This window comes from Cucumis melo, unplaced genomic scaffold (assembly GCF_025177605.1).
Source record: "Cucumis melo cultivar AY unplaced genomic scaffold, USDA_Cmelo_AY_1.0 utg001360l, whole genome shotgun sequence".
NCBI lineage: Eukaryota > Viridiplantae > Streptophyta > Magnoliopsida > Cucurbitales > Cucurbitaceae > Cucumis > Cucumis melo.
The window spans coordinates 1-12,500 of record NW_026124555.1 but is presented as its reverse complement, the minus strand read 5'-3'; the positions used below and the strand labels follow the sequence as shown (position 1 = coordinate 12,500).

Here is a 12,500-nt window from a genome sequence, read left to right as displayed (position 1 = left end):
GTTCCTTGGATTATTTACAAGTGGTATTCAAGCTCTTATTTTTGCAACTTTAGCTGCAGCTTATATAGGCGAATCCATGGAGGGTCATCATTGATTAGTTTTCTAAATACTCTTTTTTTTAGCTTAGACCAAGGCAATGTATACATGGCTCAAGATAATCTACTTAGGGAACATAAATATACAAATAATCAAAAAATAAGGAAGGTATATACTATCTAGGGAGTAAGACTAGAAAGATTACGATATTCGGGAATTAAAAAAAAAGGAAAGAGATCTAAAAGATCTTTTTCCTCTCAACGATTGAACAAAAAAAAATTACATGAACTTAGATTAATAAAATATTGATATTTCTATGCAAGGATTTGGACTAATGAATTCGTTCATTTAGATTGATTGTCTCCATGTGGGATAATTCTAAAAAGAAAGGGTTTCCAAAAAACGAGAAAAAAGGATTGGGTAGGGTAGAGTAGAGGAGAGTGGAGTCAACTAGATGTATTGAATCGAATTGCTATAAGACAACCCTTGTGGATATTTCGAAGAATGATTCTCAAATTCGATGGAATCCAAGATATGAATAATTGGTTTACGTTAGGTAAGAAACACATGTATATGTTATATTAGATATTAACTAGTTATATAGGAACTAAAGATATATCTAATCCGCCCTACTACTGTGAATTTAGATAGGGCTTACAATGGAAGTCCTTCTGTTTCGGCTGTAATGTAATTTTGAATTCAATATTGAATGAATAGAGAGATTAAATCAAGAAAAACAATGAAGAATTCAAAGAATGCTTTAAAAGAAATGGAAGAACAAAAGTCGTATGGATTCACAAAAACTACGTGGATGGATAGGAACTAAAAAAGAGAGATTGAAGTAGTTTGGACGATTCAATAATATTATTACTTCAATTCGTAATTTTTAGTTGGATAAATCTTAGTGATGGAATAATAAGTTATAATTCATTGGTTGATTGTATCATTAACCATTTCTTTCTTTTGGTGTGAGGAACTTATCATGAATCCACTGATTTCTGCCGCTTCCGTTATTGCTGCTGGGTTGGCCGTCGGGCTTGCTTCTATTGGACCTGGGATTGGTCAAGGTACTGCTGCGGGCCAAGCTGTAGAAGGGATCGCGAGACAACCCGAGGCGGAGGGAAAAATCCGAGGTACTTTATTGCTTAGTCTGGCTTTTATGGAAGCTTTAACAATTTATGGACTAGTTGTAGCATTAGCACTTTTATTTGCGAATCCTTTTGTTTAATCCTAAAAAAATTACGTATTTTTTTTCGTATTTTATTTACTTGGACTTGCTGCTCTTGCTTTTTCGAATTATACGAAGCTTTCACTCCTACAATTACTTATTCGTTGGGACAATAACCTATGGGAAGGATTGATTTGAGGATGAGGCATTAGCATACTGACTCGCCTTCTTCCTTCCCTTTCTTAGTCCAATCTCGAATGGAACTTTTTTTTTAGGATTCTTACAACATATTTTTTACTCTATTTCGAATAGAAATAGGAAATTAATAAAATAAAAAAAAATAGAAAGAAATAGATAATTAGTTTTATCTATAAAAGGAGATCATATGAAAAATGTAACCGATTCTTTCATTTCTTTGGGTTACTGGCCATCCGCCGAGAGTTTCGGATTTAATACCGATATTTTAGCAACAAATCCAATAAATCTAAGCGTAGTGCTTGGTGTATTGATTTTTTTTGGAAAGGGAGTGTGTGCGAGTTGTTTATTTCAAGAATAAGTTGGATACAACCAACTGTACTTTTCTAGTTATAACTACGAAAAGGTGCATGATCCCGCGAATTACTTCTGACAAAATGAAGAAATCATATTGAAGAACCATAGCATTTCGTGATTCATTGGTAAATCAACTTTGATTCTCTATCAACCAATAATGTGGGACTATTAACATGGTTAAAACGTTTGAAGTCCAGACGTAGCATGGTACTCTTTCTACTACTATGTTAATACATAGTTAATACATAAATCGTTTCAAATAGTTGGGCTTTTTTTTCGATATAGAACACTCATGTCGATAAAATGATTTGAACCCCCCCTTTTTTATTATTTTCTATTTTAATAGAATATTAGAATTTTTTTGTAAAAAACTAAAAAAATGAGGATTTCACCCTCATTTTTTCTTTTTTATCCAATGCTGAATCGATGACCTATGTTATGTATAAAGTAAGAAAATTTTTTTGGATTTCAAGAAAAAAAAAGAAACAACTTTGCTGACAATTGTTTGTTTGGTCAGAAGAGTCCTCCGAATATTCGGGTCTTGGATTAATGATCCATATTTTTTTCTTTTTCTTTGTGGAATATGAATAGAGAAAAGAGGATAGGCTCATTACATTCAAAAAGATATATGGGAATTTCTCAGAAATAATTGCAATAATTGAGCGTGAGAGCCAAATGAATCGAAAGATTCATGTTTGGTTCGGGAAGGGATCGTCGAAGTTTTGAAATGAATGGAAAGACAATCTACTTTCATTAAGTGATTTATTAGATAATCGAAAACAGAGGATCTTGAAAACAATTCAAAATTCAGAAGAACTACGTGAGGGGGCCATTGAACAGCTGGAAAAAGCCCGGGCTCGCTTACGAAAAGTTGAAATGGAAGCCGATCAGTTTCGAGTGAATGGATATTCTGAGATAGAACGAGAAAAATTGAATTTGATTAATTCAACTTCTAAAAGTTTGGAACAATTAGAAAATTATAAAAATGAAACTATTCGTTTTGAACAACAAAAAGCGATTAATCAAGTACGACAACAGGTTTTCCAACAAGCCTTACAAGGAGCTCTAGGAACTCTGAATAGTTGTTTGGACAACGAGTTACATTTACGTACCATCAGTGCTAATATTGGCATGTTTGGGACGATGAAAGAAATAACTAACTGATTAGTCCTTCTACTGTAGGCATTATTTTTTTTTCTTAAAAAAAAATAATTACGAAATACTCATGGTAACCATTCAAGCAGATGAAATTAGTAATATTATTCGTGAACGTATTGAGCAATATAATAGAGAAGTAAAAATTGTAAATACCGGTACTGTACTTCAAGTAGGCGACGGCATTGCTCGTATTTATGGTCTTGATGAAGTAATGGCAGGTGAATTAGTAGAATTTGAAGAGGGTACTATAGGCATAGCTCTAAATTTAGAATCAAATAATGTTGGTGTTGTATTAATGGGTGATGGTTTGCTGATACAGGAGGGAAGTTCTGTAAAAGCAACGGGAAGAATTGCTCAGATACCAGTAAGCGAGGCTTATTTAGGTCGTGTTATAAATGCCCTGGCTAAACCTATTGATGGCCGAGGTGAAATTTCATCTTCTGACTCTCGGTTAATTGAATCCCCCGCTCCTGGTATTATTTCGAGACGTTCCGTATACGAGCCTCTTCAAACAGGACTTATTGCTATTGATTCAATGATTCCTATCGGACGTGGTCAGCGAGAATTAATTATTGGGGACAGGCAGACCGGTAAAACTGCAGTAGCCACGGATACGATTCTCAATCAACAAGGGCAAAATGTAATATGTGTTTATGTAGCTATTGGTCAAAAAGCATCTTCTGTGGCTCAAGTAGTGACTACTTTACAGGAAAGGGGCGCAATGGAATACACTATTATAGTAGCCGAAACGGCAGATTCTCCGGCTACATTACAATACCTTGCCCCTTATACAGGAGCAGCTTTGGCTGAATATTTTATGTACAGAAAACAACACACTTCAATCATTTATGATGATCCCTCCAAACAAGCACAAGCTTATCGACAAATGTCTCTTCTTTTACGAAGACCGCCGGGCCGCGAAGCTTATCCGGGAGATGTTTTTTATTTGCATTCACGCCTTTTGGAAAGAGCCGCTAAATTAAGTTCTGCTTTAGGTGAAGGAAGTATGACTGCTTTACCAATAGTTGAGACCCAATCGGGAGATGTTTCAGCTTATATTCCTACTAATGTAATTTCCATTACCGATGGACAAATATTCTTATCTGCCGATCTATTCAATGCTGGAATCAGACCTGCTATTAATGTGGGTATTTCCGTCTCCAGAGTAGGATCTGCAGCTCAAATTAAAGCCATGAAACAAGTAGCCGGCAAATTAAAATTGGAATTGGCTCAATTTGCCGAATTAGAAGCCTTTGCGCAATTCGCTTCTGATCTCGATAAAGCTACTCAGAATCAATTGGCAAGAGGTCAACGATTACGTGAGTTGCTCAAACAATCCCAATCAGCACCTCTCACGGTAGACGAACAGATAATGACTGTTTATACCGGAACTAATGGTTATCTTGATTCATTAGAAATTGGACAAGTAAGGAAATTTCTTCTTGAGTTACGTACTTACGTAAAAACGAATAAACCTCAGTTTCAAGAAATAATCTCTTCTACGAAGACATTGACCACTGAAGCGGAAGCCCTTTTGAAAGAAGCTATTCAGGAACAGATGGAACGTTTTCTACTTCAAGACCAAGTATAAAAGAAAACAAGTAAAGTATAAATCAATTTTAGAACTTTCAAATGTTAAAATTGAAACATGAAATAATTTCATTCTTTTCATTTATTAGGTGTTAGTAGGTAGAATATATATATATATAATTTATATAAAATAAAAAATATATATAAATATATTAAAGAAAGTAGATAATATTTCTAGAAATATATATCAATATTAAAATGAAATGTAAATACAATTAAGAAATTTTTTTATAAATATAGTTAAAGTTAAAATTAGATTATATTTCTAATAATATATTTAGAATATCATAAATATCTTAATATTTGGAATTTGAATATCCTTTCTACTAATATCTTATCTTCAAATAAAACAGAATTGAATTATTAGTTTATTTATATAATAAATCTAAAACTAGAGTTACAATTAATATTAAAACTAATTTATAAATTACTATTAATAAATAAGCGTCTCTTATTCAAATCATTCAAAATCTTTCCTTTCTTGACATGATATAGAAAATTTAAAACTAAAAAAAAATATATGAAAAAAAATTGCGTCCAATAGGATTTGAACCTATACCAAAGGTTTAGAAGACCTATGTCCTATCCATTAGACAATGGACGCTTTTGATTCCAATTTTTTTTTTCGTATTTTCACCTCTCTTGTTCGTAAAAAAAATGTGTGAGAATTCCGGAAATTGCATATTGAATTCAATGATGCATTACATTAACTAATACATTAGTTAAAATTTAGTTAAAATTAAGTAAATTGAAAATTTTTATTTGAGTAATTCCATTATTAATTAATTTCTATTTATAATATATATAAATTATAAGATAAGAATATTATAAGATAAGATAAGCGGATAGCGGGAATCGAACCCGCATCGTTAGCTTGGAAGGCTAGGGGTTATAGTCGACGTTGATTCATCATTTTGAACTGAACGTCTCTAATTCAAAACCGAACGTGAAACTTTGGTTTCATTCGGCTCCTTTATGGAAGATGGATAAATTCCTAAATTTATAAGATGTAAACAAAAAAAAATACCATCCATAACATCTATGTCAGCCTTTCCGTCTGAATGCATTCAAAAGGACCCGCTTTATAGATGATCCCTATACAAGAGGAGATTATAACAATCTTTCCAGTTATTTATTTCGTTCCCTATTTCTATTTAATATAATCCTTAGGAAAAGTATTTTGTTTCCGCCGAGCTAAAAAAACGATGTCGACGTCTCTAGTAAACCAAAGACATTGTTTAATAGCTATTTTGTTTTGCTTCAATCTCCCTTATACAAAGAAAAAATTGAAGATTTAGTTACGATTAGAAAAAATTCCACCTTTATCCATGGATCCCTTATTCCTTCAATTGGAAGTATTGATCCAATTCAATAAAATTATGTTTCGTAATTTCATGATCCAATTTTTTCAATTTAGAACATATTTTTGGATACAAATCACGAGAATTTTTATTTTTCCTCGAATCTTTCATCGAGAGGTAAAGGATTAAATCCTTTTAAGAAATAAAGTTTTTGATCGGAATATTAATCAACCCGAAGGATCCCTTAACTATTAAGGGATTAATAGAACGAATCGCACTTTTACCACTAAACTATATCCGCTACAATGCAATTATTGTATATAAATGGACCTTTTGTCGAAGACGAAAATAAGTCGTATTAATAAGTAATAAAAAGATCGGATCAGAAAATAATCATGAAAATTTGAGCGTTGACGTATTTTCATCAGGGCCACTAATGAGATTAGGAAAAGAGGACTCGTTTTAATTAACTAATTAACAAGTTTTTTATTCTAGTAAAGTACTAAAAAATAATAATAAGAAATCGAACCTTGATTCTATATCATCTTTTTCTGTATCATAGGAATTGAAATAATAAATCTTCTTAGGATTCTTGTTGTTTCTATTTTTTTTTTTTTCAAAAACATTTTCAAATCAAATAAATAATTTGATCTACGATTTATTGGAACAAAAAAAGCCCGGCTAGGTACTGACCAGGCCAGGCCGTGGAACTAAAAATAAAAAGAAAAGGGCTTTTCGGATGAAATAAACTAAAAAAGGTACTTTCTTTTTATTTATAAATATTTTTATGAATCTTTAATATATTGGTATTATTTATATATTAGGATTGAAGATATCTCTTCTTTTGAGCCCTTATCTAATGAAATCTAATTTATCTAAATGGAATTCCTAATAAAAAAAAGTTTTTATCGATTTGATAGATATCCATCGATATATCTAGATAATTATCTATATCAATATAATGAAATTATATATCTATAAAGGGGTAGATAAAGATAATAAAGAGAGATAAAGAAGGGCTTTTTTCAAGCCTTTATTTTCTATTTTTTATACAATGTATCATAGTAATTATCCTTTTTCAATTTGGGGAGAGATGGCTGAGTGGACTAAAGCGTCGGATTGCTAATCCGTTGTACGATTTTTTTGTACCGAGGGTTCGAATCCCTCTCTTTCCGTTTCTGTCAATTACTTGGTATTTTTTTATAGTTGAGGAAAGATGTGGAATAGATAAAATGTTAAGAACATTTCAAAATCAAGCAAGGAAAAAAAATCTGATTTTGTTATTCTTCACGCCCCGGATTACGTCCCGGGTCATTAGATAGGAATCCGAAAATGAAGAGAGAAACAAAGAATATTACTACTGTATAAACAAATAGTTTGAGAGTAAGCATTACACAATCTCCAAGATCATTTTTTTTTTAAGAGAATAGATTCTCTATTTTAATCTGGTTTGACACCAAGAAATGCAGTGAAGTTATTTCTATAAATAGGAAAAAATTTTAAGAGTTGAGTCCTTGATTACTCAAAATTGGATTTCATACCCACAATTCTATATTGTGGGGGACTCGAAGAGGGTCGTTCAAAGGAAAAAAGTAAGAATAAGAAAATGAGAGTGATCCAGATTTATCATAGCTATAGAATAATTTCAATATTGGATTCAACTTAAAGCTTCAGACTGTATGTACAACTTATCTGATCTTATAACTAGTTAGAATCTTTTTTTTTTTTTTTCTAGTAAATCATGAATTTGTCTCGGACAGTATTAAAAATATTATCGAAAGCTTACAGCAGCTTGCCAAACAAAAGCTAATAGAAAAAAGAATAGAGGTATTACTGGCATAACATCTACTATTGGATTCAAAAAAGCGTAGGCCTCGGGCAATTTGGCGACGAAAAAACTACTTGAATAAAGGAAAGAATTAAGACAGATACCGATGAAACTTAAGATATTAAGCATAACAATTTTTTTTTCTTTGTTCTTGAAGATAATTGTATTTCTTTTGATTTGATTGAGTTATTAATCCCCTATTATTGCTATGATATAAGGGATAAGGGAAAAATTAATAACATAAAGTAGGTCAAAAAACCTTTCTTTGATTTGAACTCAGCCAATCAAAAATCCTTCAATTCTCAAATAAAACGAGAATAGAAGAAATCCTACTTTCATACAATATCTTAATGGAATTATATGTAATGATCAATAAATTGAGTTTAATTGGATCTATAAACGTATCAAAATCTGAGCAACAATCTAATTTATTCTATAAATATTTGTACTGGAATTGACGACTAAGCACTACCAATATTAGTGTTTATTAGTGTTGAATATAAATGGGGCGTGGCCAAGTGGTAAGGCAACGGGTTTTGGTCCCGCTATTCGGAGGTTCGAATCCTTCCGTCCCAGAGTATGCGTATTATTATTATATATAATAATAGTATATTATAAGATATATGGAAAAATATTCGATATCAGACTATAGATTGCCGTTTTAAACAACCTTATGCTTAAGAGTCTAAATATAGATCGAATGTGATTGTTCTTTATTATTTTCTTATAATGATGCATTTCAGAAATGCGAAAGCCTCTATTATTCTCTATCTCTTAAATGGTTTGTGAAACCCGAGTATTTTTTTTCTGTGGATTTCTGAATTATAAACACGAAGGTCTTGTGTTTTTGGCACTAATGGAATTGAATTAATGGTCTTAAGAAACTTAAGACCTATTTAGGGTTTAGGGTACTAAATTTTAGAGTCAAATAAAAAAAAATAGGTAGGAACAATCGTTTACTCTAGATCTGTTTGACTTTCGCCTTATACAAGATAGTCTAGCACCTCCGAAACTAGTCCAGTCCCCCGTAGGATCCTTTTTTTATTTATGATGCATCTACTCGATCTAATTGGGGGTAGATAGGAGTTAATCCATAACGGAAGATATCAATTTGAATATCTGCCCGAATCTGATTAACAAAGAATCAAGTTACATATGTAACATATTATGTATTTCTTTTCACCTCATTTTTTCGTATGTTTGTCTGTAATGAATAATTGTAAATCCAAGTAACAATTCATACATCTTTTTCACTTTATTTTAAGGAAAGATTATTGAGTCTCTTAAGTTAAATAAACTAGGCAGAAAATGCTGATATGTATGTATTGTTATTATCTATTTTTATCGTTTTATTTCTTTTTTTTTTTTTTATTTTAGATCTATCTAATTGATGGGTTAATCCCGAATATACATTTATTTATCATAATCAAATGTAATAAATCCTTTACAAAAATTTATTCAAATAATATTATAATATAATATTTAGGTAGTAAATTTTCAATCAAGTAAATCTTTTTAATTATTTCTTATGAGTCCTTGGTACTCGAAGAAGTGTTAAACTCGTGAATCCATTCTATGAAGAAATTGAAAAATGGAGATTCTTAATTATTCGTAATTAATTATTTCTTAATTGATTTTATAGAAATTTCAAAAAATCTCTCTCTATCTAGAAAATATCTATATATAGAGAAATAAATATTGCACTCATACAAAAAAATGTTATTGATACAATATATACAATAAAATATGGGTTTCAATAAATTGAAGTATTGCTAAGACTTTTTCAAAAACTACCCATGTCATAAGAGTATAGATTACTATGGACCAACTAACCCAATGACTATACATGATTCCATAAATGAATCAATTACATACCAGTTCCAAGAAATTAGAGGTTATGGTAAAACTTCGTTTAAAACGATGTGGTAGAAAGCAACGTGCGACTTGAAGGACATGATCCACTGTGGATTCTTACACCCACCATTTTATATTATATAGGAATGAAGATGCTCTTGACTCGACATAGTTTGTTCGGTTGCACTCGAGCTCTTTTTTTTTTTTAGGGTTTTTGATGTAAATAGTACATGATGGAGCTCGAGTAGAAAGTATTGATTCATTTATCAAGGGCAGAGATCTAGGGTTAGTGTCAATCAATAAGTTAAAACTACTTCGTAAGTATAGGTTCGGTATACAAATCGAAAGGATCCAATTCGAACAAGTTTCAAATTCAAACATCAAATTGGATTAAAAGTGTATCACACGAGAATCCATTATTTATATGATTCTTTGATAAAAAGGAAATCAAAAAAAATGGTATGTTGCTACCATTTTGAAACGATTAAAGATCACCGAAGTAATGTCTAAACCCAATGATTCAAGGAAAGGATAAAGGATCCCGGAACAAGTAAAAATCTTTTTCAATTGTCTCAATAACTAAACTAGATCAGAATGAAGAATCGAAATAGATTCTAACGGAGACAGGCAAAAATAAAGAGGTTAGAGACCGCTCAATAAATGAAATGCTTAAGCTTAAGGGTTTTTTTCCTTTGCGTGAGAGTTATCCAACTTGAGTTATGGGGATAAGAATGAGTTTTTTTTTTCAAAAGAAAAACAAAAGAATAAGAAAAAAATTTTTAAATCATAGTCTAATTGATTTAATAATCTATAGATCTATTTGACATTAATTAGAATTCTATACATAACTTTGAATTTCCTCGAGCCGTACGAGGAGAAAACTTCTTATACGGTTCTGGGGGGGGTACTTAAAATTTACATCTATCCCAATGAGCCGTTTATCGAATCATTGCAATTGATGTTCGATGCCGAAGAGAAGGAAGAGATCTTCGTAAAGTGGGTTTTTATGATCCGATAAAGAATCAAACCTATTTAAATGTTCCTGCTATTCTATATTTCCTTGAAAAGGGTGCTCAACCTACAGGAACTGTTCATGATATTTTAAAGAAGGCAGGTGTTTTTACGGAACTTCACCTTAATCAATAACCGAAATTCCATTTTTATTAATGAAATAAAAAAACGAGGGTGTGATAACTTAACTTGTATATAGCTTTGACTAACCTTTTCTTTAGTATTTCCCCCTCTCTCTTGTTCTATTCATACTATACACTTATTACCTTAAAATTGCGTCTTCGCTAATGAAAAAATCGATTTTTATTTTATTGATATAAATTGATCTAAGATGAATAGAAAAAAAATATATCGGGTTTATTCAATCCACAAACCCGATATATTTTTTTCTACTTCTTCCTTAATTTCTTCTTTCGCCTACATCTTTTATGTCTATCTATGTTGATTATCTCTATAGTGCCAATCTAAGTACGTAGTTTTTTTTAATTCTTTTCTATTATTTTAATAGAATTTATTATTATTAGAATATTTTCTCTTATTCTATTTTGTTAACTTTATCTAGTTAAATATAGTTATTCAACTCAAATTGTTATTTCCATTTGTTTTTTATTCATTTATAATTCTTTTGTTTTGTCCATTATAGGCGTTTTTCATTATTCACATTAATATTGACAACAGTGTATCAAACAAATATAATCCGATTGTGTATAAATGAAGCTAGTTATCTCCCTTTCATGACCCTTGCTTTTCACGCACATGATGGTCTCATTGTATTTTTTGTGATACAAAAAATTACTTTTGTGTAAGTGATATAAGAAGTTTTTTTTATTGCAATATTTTGATTACGTCATCTAATTTCATTTCTTTTGTTATTTTGATTCCGATTGTATCTACACAGAAAAATTTTTCATATTTTGGGGTTGCTAACTCAATGGTAGAGTACTCGGCTTTTAAGTGCGGCTAGCATCTTTTACACATTTCTATGAAGTAACAGATTCGTCCATACTATCGGTAGAGTTTGTAAGACCGCGACTGATCCTGAAAGGAATGAATGGAAAAAGCAGCATGTCGTATTAATGGAAAATTCTAGTAATATTTTTACCTTACTAGATTAGGCCAAACTTGTTTGAATTCTTGATGCGGAAAAAAAAGTAAAGTCGGGTCGAATGAATAAATGGATAGGGCACTATGCTCCAATTATAGAGAAATAAAAAGTAACGGGCTTATGTTCTTAATTTGAATGATTCGCCGATCTAATTAGACGTTAAAACTATATTAGTGCTTGATGCGGGAAGGACTTTTCTTATGAGTGAGTTATCCATTTTTTTCTAAGTCCTAACTATTAGTTACTCTACGTTATGAGGTAGAGGGGAATGTGTAGAAGAAGCAGTATATTGATAAAGAGTTTTTTTCCAAAATCAAAAGAGCGATTGGGTTGAAAAAATAAAGGATTTCTAACCATCTTTTTTATCCTAAAATAGAAACCAATTAGATGACAAAAGAAAAGAGAGGATAGAGAGTCCGTTGATAAGTCTTACCTATTTACGAGGTATCTATTATTATTCTTTATTTTACTGTAATACCTTGTTTTGACTGTATCGCACTATGTATCATTTGATAACCCAATAAATCCCATTATCGTATCCCCAGTTCAAATGAAATTTTAAATGGCGGAATTTAAAGGATATTTAGAACTTGAGAAATCTCGGCAACGTGACTTCCTATACCCACTTATCTTTCGGGAGTATATTTACGCATTTTCTCATGATCATTTTTTAAATGGATCCATTTTGTTGGAAAATTCTGGTTATGACAAAAAATCCAGTTTACTAATGGTAAAACATTTAATTACTCGAATGTATCACCAGAATCATTTTTTTTTTTTGTCGACTAATTATTATAACAAAAATCCTTTTTGTGGGTACAATAACAATTTGTATTCTCAAATGTTATCAGAAGGGTTTGCAGTCATTGTGGAAATTCCATTTTCCCTACGATTAGT

The 12,500-nt window shown here is 31.1% G+C and overlaps 1 non-coding gene across 1 annotated transcript; it reads left to right on the top strand.

Moving 5' to 3' along the window:
- The first annotated feature begins 6,892 nt into the window (after positions 1 to 6,892).
- TRNAS-GCU (transfer RNA serine (anticodon GCU)) lies at positions 6,893 to 6,980 on the top strand. The gene has a single exon. It is a non-coding gene; the product is annotated as a tRNA-Ser (tRNA).
- Positions 6,981 to 12,500: the final 5,520 nt, after the last annotated feature.